This window comes from Ruditapes philippinarum, unplaced genomic scaffold, assembly GCF_026571515.1.
Source record: "Ruditapes philippinarum isolate M1 unplaced genomic scaffold, ASM2657151v2 ctg4821_1_1_1_1, whole genome shotgun sequence".
Lineage (NCBI taxonomy): Eukaryota > Metazoa > Mollusca > Bivalvia > Venerida > Veneridae > Ruditapes > Ruditapes philippinarum.
Genome location: NW_026860278.1, coordinates 58,049 through 67,848, shown reverse-complemented (window position 1 = coordinate 67,848; position 9,800 = coordinate 58,049). Strand labels below are relative to the sequence as shown.

The window sequence follows — 9,800 nt, the reverse complement described above, 5'->3', positions numbered from 1 at the left end:
TAGTGTACCTTTCTCCGGATGTTCTTTAATTCAAAATTTCATCATTTTCGTGTTTAAATTTTGTATTCTGCTCAAGCCGGTGCTAGGGATGGGCATGGACGGCAACTTTAAAGTAACAGTACCGCTCATAAACAGGCGCAATCAAATCGAGCCTGCAACATTTTCAATTTTGTTGTTTTGTACGTTGTTAGGGGACTCTGTTTTACGTAGTTTAACTATAACCAAAAAAAATAAGTACCCTTCTGGGTGCCGTTCAAGTTATCCTGTTTCAGTAACGTCGCTCTCCGTTCTGATAAGATATAATGTTACTAGACGAACCGAATAATCCGCTTCTGTAATTTAAATAATACCATTAATAAAGAATGCATTTAAAAATTAAACTTGGGTCTCCTTTCGTTAAAGAGGCTCGTCGATATACTTATGCATCAATTTTTATGGGCCAACACGGTTAACAGCGCATTGTTTTGCATAATGTTAACTTTAATAGCAATGGTAGAAGATTTAACTGTGTGAACATATCGACAACCATTTTATATATCAAGAGATCAAAAATCACAGCTATGCAATAAAAATTGTTGCATAATTGACAAGAAATAAATTCAAAATACGATCGTGTAATTTACACCTCGTTTACACATTAAAATGAATGTTAGAGCATCAGCTAAAGTTTATAAGTATGTAATATAATGTGAAGAAAAATATGTTATCAATTTGAAAATTATCATTGACGAACTCCATAAGGATAATTTTGATACGTTAACACGAGCGTCAATCGTCAGTTTGAAGAAAAGCACGTATATCCGCCTTTTTGTCACATAATCCAAAATAATGAGAGAGACAGAAAAATAACGACAAAATACGACACAGTCAAACTTGTACTGTATCTTTGTGTTTTTCATTTTTGTTTCAAAAAGGCTAAATTACGATCTTGCGCAAACCAACTACCAACACAAATGCAGTCTTGTGTTTTAATGATATGTTATAGGAATTGTGATAGTTAGCGGTATTACTACTTCAGATAGATTCAATAATTAGTGTTTAAATTTGACTGGATACCATTTTAGTTTGTAAGATTAAAGAGACTCTACTTACGTTTTTTGTCAATCAGGGGCAGGATTTTTATCCCGAGATTGTGTCTCATTTGATTAAGGACAAGACCAATAACTTATGTGCAAAATTTCAGATCATTGCCTTACTCCGTTTTTCCGTAATATTTTTATAGCTTAAAATTACCCAAAATTATAAACCATTACAATGTTTTTAACTCAAATCGGGCTAAAAACCGGAAAAAAAAACAAAAAAGAAACGATTTTGATTTATTTTAAGTAAGCCAGTTGATGTAAGCCAGTTGATCTGTACAAAAAATTTAAATTCTAGGATTTCACACTTTTTGGACCTCACTAAAGCTCCTTTAAGCAAATGTAATTTCAATCAATTATTATTTTTAGGAAGAGGGTTCATAAACTTTGAAGATGAAATACCATTTGTTGGTTGAGACACAATCGAGTTCATTTTGTGAAATATCTAACAAGTCATTACTGTCTGTCACACACGAATACACACGTCAGTTTAAATATATATATCTTTTACCCGTACTATGTCGCAATTTGTTTTAACGTTAATGCAAAAACGTTATCCGCATATCTTTTAATTCGGATCTTCAAGCGTTTAACATTATATAGATCTTGTGATACTCATATTAAGTGGATTTGTAAAGAAGCATCTTTAAACTAGTGAGTTTTAATATTTCTTATCTATTCATATTTCAAATTTGAATTATGTTGGTAGTCATAAATGGTTGTAACTTTTATACTTATGCATATAGCGTTTAACAAGGGTTAATTATCCGTTAATTATTGGTAATCTCCCAATAAACGTATTTTATAATAACATTATCAAACTCTTTACTAGTGAACATCTGAAATAATAAACTTAGGTAAAGTTGTTTAACTTTAGGAAATTTATATGTTTAAAAATTATTTAAATGTTACCGGGCAAACAAACAAAAACGAAAAATGAATTATGAAGTCAGAAATATATACAAAACAAATAAGGTTTAAACATTTAATTTTTGAAATGCAAATACTACGGAGAGAGTAAAGGCTTCTTTTATTGCGATGTTGCTCATCCAGTGAAGTGATTTCAAGTTAAATACATTTTTCCTAAAGCTTAAAAAAACTGTTGATAATAAAGCTACACAAACATACGTGAGCATTGAAGGGTCAGCATTTAATTGAACGGTTTGTCGTCAATGAACGATAAAGTTCATGAAAGTAATAATGTGTATATGAAGGTATAACAACCTAATTGTGTTTTAGGTCTAGAATATTTAAGAGTGCTTTATGGCCAAACTATCAGTGTTATTGCATTCTAGTTTTACATTGGTATGATGAAAGCATTAACATCAATGCATCTCAATAAGTTGAATTCAAAATTGTACATTAAACTTATGCTTGATTTAGTTTGTAATTTTTTTCCTCGTTTAGGACTACAAACATTTATATGTACATGCAGAAGTTCCCGGATATAAATTAACCATCAATGCGACTTTAAATACCATTCATTGTAAAACATGGTGTATATATATATCATTAAAAACAATATGTGTGTAGCCCTAAACGAGGAAAACAATTTAATTTGCAAAACTAAATCATTAGTTTATTGTACAATGTATATATACTCTAAGTTGAACATGCATCAGTTCAACTCAAATATTTGTCTTTTCTTAAGCCACTGATAGGGGCAGTGGACGGAAATTTTGCTGCATTTTTAGCTGCCGACCATCAAACCGAGCCTTCAACGATTCCAAGTTTGGCGTGTCGAGTTAGAAATGTCTTTTTTAATACATTTCGTTATTTTTCAATATCTAAATTATAACAAAAATCAAATGTTGCTATTATAACAATGATACATGCTGATTTATGTCCTTTGTTTGTTTCTTTAACTAGTAAAGATATAATGAATAATTCGATACACAGTAGTTAACCTTTTACTGCCGGATTGCAATAAATTCTGGAATTTTAATCCTGTGTAAGTTGCATGATATAATTGAACGTCAAATTGTTGATGGTAATGGTTTGACTTCATATATATTAGGAATGAAAATCATATAGTTAACAATATTATTACAGTGATTTAAAAGTAAAACATATTTCATTTTCAAATAACTTGGTAATTAACAAGATATGTTTATTGTCAACTAATCGCAAGGTATAAAACGTAAGGCTGGATTGTCTGTAAAATACAAAGAAACATTAAATTGTGATTTCAATTTAGTTTCGAAATTTGTTAATTAACAAGTTTTTATTTTATTTTATTTATGCTTCTTTTTCCTGTTCCAATATTTACAACATCAGGTTATGCTTTTACCGGGAAAATCAATACATGTAAATCAAACAGTTTGAATGTTAAAACTATATTGCAAAGAAGAAATATAATTATGTTGAGTTTATCAATTCAGTTTCTTTAAAGAAGAATGCCATGACTTATCAAAATAACTGAATTATTGTTGGTCTTTTATGGATATGGATTGCAGGACAATTTAAATATATAAAACTTAATTAAAATGCATTAATTTATGCAAAAATGTTTGTGCAAAATGTTTCATATCTTATTTTAGTCAGATATGTTCTATTATCACTTTGTAAGAAAAATGTATAAGTGTCGATCTAAATGCATAAGAGTTGAATAATATTGGCATTTAAAATAACGAGCATAACGAACTTTGTATCGTATAGAATTATTACCACAAATGCATGTGTATGGCTTTGCAATAACTATCCTGAAAGGTGTTAACGCACATACAAACAATCTAATGCTCCAATTTACCCATTGGTTGAAAGCGATGAGGTCATCAAAATTGTTAAGAAGGGCATTTAGGTGAACGTATTTATTTAAATGTGCACTTAAAATAGTTTCAAGTTAAAACAACCATGTCGTTTTATGTGAATCAATCACGCGAATACTGGTTTCTATCCTATGGGGTTTAAGTTAACCGCACCATTAAAACTATTCGATAAGAAGTGAAAAGGATTGATGAAATTGACTCTAATGTTACATCAAATGAAATATTATTTTACTTATTTCTCTCATAAATATGCAACACACATATGTTTATTTAATCATATTAAATTATAATAATTGTTAAGAACAAGTCAAGGAAGTAAATTCAAGTACATTAGATTTATAATCGATGGAAAAATCTTAACAAGGAAGTCATATTCAAAGAATGAAGTATTACGCATTAATATCTGACATTGAAAAGGAACAAAGCATTATGTATTTCCATACGAAAAGTAACTTAGCTAACCATATTTATTTTTTTTTTTTTATTTATTTTTTTTTTTGGGGGGGGGGGGGGATTTAGTTATTATATGATTAAACTTATGATAACGCGACGCGCAATAATATGACATACCATTTTGAAGTTGTTACCAGTTTCAATCCATGACAGATAGAAGTCATATGAGCCGTGTCACGACAAAACCAACATAATGGGTTTGCGACCAGCATGGATCCAGACCAGCCTGCGCATCCACACAGTCTGATCAGGATCCATGCTGATCGCTATCAGGTTCTCTACTTGTAATAGGGTTTTAAAGCGAACAGCATGGATCCTGGTCAGACTGCGCGGATGCGCAGGCTGGTCTGGATCCATGCTGGTCGCAAACACATTATGTTGGTTTTGTCGTGACACGGCTCATATTATATTCACACGTTACGTTTAGGATAGTTTGGCATGCTTAATGTAACACCATTTATCATTAACCTACTGGTTGCAACAAAATCAACGCATGCGAGAAGTGCAGACCAAGATCAGCCGGGACACCAGTGCCGTACCGTCAGATCATGGTCTGCTCTAACAACTTCTCAGCCAGAATATAATAATATATAATACATATAATATATAATAATATCATATACTAGTTTATATAAAGTTCTTAATCATATACTAGTTTATATAAAGTTCTTAAAATTGTGAATGATTTTGTCGTCATTGAAAGATGGACAAATCAATTAAACATATTTCGTGAGGCAAAAACTTCTATAAAAATATAATGAGTTTGTTCGTGCAAAAACACCGTGTATATCTAGTTATATACGAATTTGAAAATAACATAGGAATCGTGCAAATACCACAGGAATTGTGCAAAAGTAAATCAGAATTGTGCAATTCTATACCATGTTAAGTAAAACAATATATTTGTTTGTTCAATAAATTGAAAGCAATGAATTAAGGCATACGGTTACTATCTCATTACAATATTTCCATGAAAGTGTTTATTTTTCCACGAAAAATGACGAACTGGCTAGCGTATTGACGGCGACGTTTGGGCGTGCTCTTAAGTTATGTAATAGAATAATTTACCTAATACAAATTAAACCAATAATAAGGTAAACAGAACTGGCATTTATTACGGTAGCATTATTAGATAATTGACGTAACCGTTAAGGTATTGAAGTGATTGTCACAGGTTAGTAAATACTGAATTACTTGTAAGTTATTTTTATCGCTGTTCCTGTTTGAAGTTTCTATTAGTTTAAGTGCAAAAACACATGTATAAATAACAATTAAGGTTTACAGTGGTTTAATGAAGTACAGTAGATAAGAAGGAAAGATAGCATGCTATTTTTGTTATTATAATAATATTAATGATGATGATGATGACGACGATGATGACGATAATGATGAGGAAATGATGGTGATAATAATGATAATAATAATAATAATAATAATAATAATGATAATAATAAATATTATAAGTATTATTATAATTATCATTATCAATTATTTTTATAAGATGAAGAATTCTAAGAATAATAATTATAGTAATATTAATAGTGATTTGTTAACAAATGTGGTTTTCCGAAATGCTTATTTTAAACTAAGGTGTTATTTAAAGCGCTTTGACAGAAGTCTTTTATTACTGTATATTTGCGTATTTCATTTCAAGTTTATTTCTACGGCATATTAGAAATATACAATTATTGCAAATAAAAATGTATTCTGTATATCAGATTCAATGAGGACAGAACATATAAATAAAAATCTAAGTCTCATTTATTGGCTGCACCTACTTATGCAATTTGAGTGCATCAAATTGACCATGTTTTATAAGCTAATACGAAATGTTAAGCTGACGTCAAGTTAAAAAATTACATGATGTTGATCAGTGATACAAATTTTTATTACTATGAAACTGAAATACATGAATTAATGTCAAAACACACGACGTTTACGTTTGAGTAAGTATATTTTAGAGTCCCATTAAGTTCGATGATTGCTATTATTTTCATTCCTTTAAAAACCTGCTATTGTTCTATGCCCTGTTTCAGGCAGTATTTATTTGCAATATAGGTCAATTATATTTTCATTGTTTTGCTTCTATGCATTTAGTACAGTTAATCATAAGTATTTCATATGCTACCCGTATGACACATATTATTTCACACCCGGCACTACTAACATACAGTAAAAAGCACATAGTATGCTCTTAATTAATAACTGTAACATTACTTAACACATGTTTGTCTCTAATAAAGAACAAACAATTCATATTCAAAATCAACCGTCAGTTTTATTAAGAAAATTTATTTCTAAATTTTTAAGATCTAACTACACTTGAGGATGACAACCAATTAAATAACAACACAACTAGCAAAGACCTTGAATGACATTTGGACGATAACGACACATTTAAAGCTTTTTATAATTATATTAGATTTTAACCACTACCCCTAATCACTTTGTAACCAGCAAATACCTCGAATGGCATTTGGTTAATAATGGCACAATTGAAGCTTTTTAAACTTATATAAGATTTAAACGATTCCCCATAATCTATTAGTAAACTAGCTAATACCTTGAATGGCATTAGATAAATAACGACATAACAAATGCATCTTTGTTCTTTTATTCAATGTCAACGATTATTCCTAATCAATTTGTAAACCAGCAAAAACCTTGGATACCATTTGGTCAATTACGACACAATCAAAGCTTTTTATTTTTATCTTAACTTTGAACGATTCACCCATTTCAATTTGTAAACCAGTGAAACCTCATACTATCGTAAACGAAGAAGGTTCATCTGTCAGAACATACACATAATGTTATACAATCTGGTAAAACATGCAGATGTATTGCGACGAAAAGTAAAATTAAATCATCATACCGTATCAAATCTTTTTTTATTATTGAACAAATATATAATCTTTATTCTCAAATAATTGTTTTCTCTACTCTTCCCCATAGAAAAAAATTTAAGAAACTTTTGAAGTTAAATAGCGTAGATATGAATGCGTAACCGCCGGATAAGTTAACATACATTCAAACGAGGTCGTGCATTGTACAAAAAGGACGGCGATTTTATTTTTAAGATTTATCAAAAGATTGTAAGTCAAGCTTCACCTCACATTTCATTGACATGTAAACCTGTGGGACACTCCAAATGAGTTCAATGGAACATTTGATATGTTTCAGTCTGGATGTTTATGATATATAGAAATAGCGGCAATTTTCAGGTCAGTGAACTTTATTTTGGACTTTATTTTGATTGGGAGAGGGGTGCAGTGGAGGGGGTTATGTGCAATGACTTTCATGCAACAACGCAAGATAAATTGTTCACGAAACGATACTTTATCTTTTGAATAAGCTTTATGTTTTATGATAATAATATTTATTTGTAGGAAACTAATTATAAGTTAAATGTTAATGAATGCAATATGTCTGTTACAATTCAATTGCATAAATTGTTGGCTTTTAAATGCCTAACGTTATCAATGCGCTGTTATATGCTTCAATCAATATTGACATTTAACATGGAAACATCACTAATTATATGCCATTAATTCATTTTAATTTAATTAAAAGTATGTATATACAGAATGTTTGGAATTTCTTTGGACTGCATTAAAATCTCGTTCATGTTAGGATTCAATTGCTTTACATGGATTTTTTTCATTATTTATCATTTCAATTTTATACATATTCGTTATCGAATTTATATTCCCCTCTCTCTCCCAATTACAAATAAATAAATAAATAAATAAATAAATAAATAAATAAATAAATAAATAAATAAATAAATAAATAAATAAATAAATGATAAAGTGGGGGAATAGGGTTGATAGATGGTTGTTATCAGGGCTTCTTTCACCTTCGAAATAATTATGACACCTTTGATACATTTTACTTAATACATAAAATAATATTCGACAGCTCATATGCTTCATATTTTAAAACAAATTTTAATTTACATTAAGGTACAATAAAGGAAAAGACGATGAAGTTATGAATCTGCCCTAAGTTACAAAAATTCATATATTAAGGTAGAAATCTGAATAAAGTGACATCATAAAAGTGTGACATGGTTCATAATTATTGCTGTGACGTTAAAATATATTTGATGAGCATGGCTAAAGGATATATTCACGAACAGGTACTGCTTTGTACTGTCTTAAACTGGTTTTTGTTTTATGTATAAGATAAAACTAACTAAAAATATCTGCACAAATTTAAAACCAACGATCACTATCATGCGTCTTGAACCGTGGATCAATGTGACAAAAAAATCTGTACTTAGGGAGAAATATCAACATCTTGTCGAAATATCTGAACACGCTGAGCGTTCAGCTAACCTTTTAATTTGATTCAATATAGTCACCTTAGTGAAAGTAATGGAATAAGTCTTTCTAAATTTAATAAGAGGTAATAAGTTATTGCACTAAAGTGAATATATAAATTTAAAACAGTTTCATGTAACAGTTCTTGTCTTTTAAAGATATAACTTTCTTGGAAAGACGGGCCATTTTAGTTTGAAAGATTAAAGAGACTCCACTCACGTTTTTTGTCAATTAGGGGCAGGATTTTTATCCCGAGATTGTGTATCATTTGATTAAGGACAAGACCAATACTTTATGCGTAAAATTTCAGATCATTGCCTTACTCCGTTTTTCCGTAATATTTTTATAGCTTCTCCTAAAAATTACCCAAAAATTATAACCATTAGAATGTTTTTTAACTCAAATCGGGCTAAAAACCGGGGAAAAAAAAAAAAAAAAGGGAAAGAACGATTTTTTGGGGATTTATTTTAAGTAAAAGCCCAGTTGATGTAAGCCCAAGTTGATTCTGTACAAAAAATTTAAATTTAGGTTTCACCACTTTTTGGACCTCACTAAAGCTCCTTTAAAAATGTAATTTCAATTGATTTTTATTTTTTAGGAAAAGGGGGTTCATAAACTTTGAAGATGAAATACCATTTGTTGGTTGAGACCAATCGAGTTCATTTGGTGAAATATCTAACAAGTCATTACTGTCTGTCACACCACGAATACACACCCGTCAGTTTAAATATATATATTTTTACCCGTACTATGTCGCAATTTGTTTAACGTTTAATGCAAAAACGTTATCCGCATATCTTTTAATTCGGATCTTCAAGCGTTTACATTATATTGATCTTGGGTGATACTCATATTAAGTGATTTGTGAAAGAAGCATCTTTAAAATAGTGAGTTTTTTAATATTTTTATCTATTCATTTTTTAAATTTGAATTATGTTGGGTAGTCATAAATGGTTGTAACTTTATACTTATGCATATAGCGTTTAACAAGGGTTAATTATCCGTTAATTATTGGTAAATCTCCCAATAAACGTATTTTATAATAAACATTATCAAACTCTTACTAGTGAACATCTGAAATAATAAACTTAGGTAAAGTTGTTTAACTTTAGGAAATTTATATGTTTAAAAATTATTTAAATTGTTACCGGGCAAACAAACAAAAACGAAAAATG

General features: G+C 29.7%; 1 protein-coding gene across 1 annotated transcript in view; it reads left to right on the top strand.

Annotated features, from left to right (window-relative positions):
- Positions 1-1,629: 1,629 nt before the first annotated feature.
- Positions 1,630-9,800, top strand: part of LOC132759500 (low-density lipoprotein receptor-related protein 2-like) — a gene marked incomplete at its 3' end in the record, with an annotated part of 52,563 nt that continues 44,392 nt past the window's right edge. The window contains exon 1 of the mRNA XM_060751282.1: positions 1,630-1,733. The remainder of the gene's footprint in view (positions 1,734-9,800) is intronic.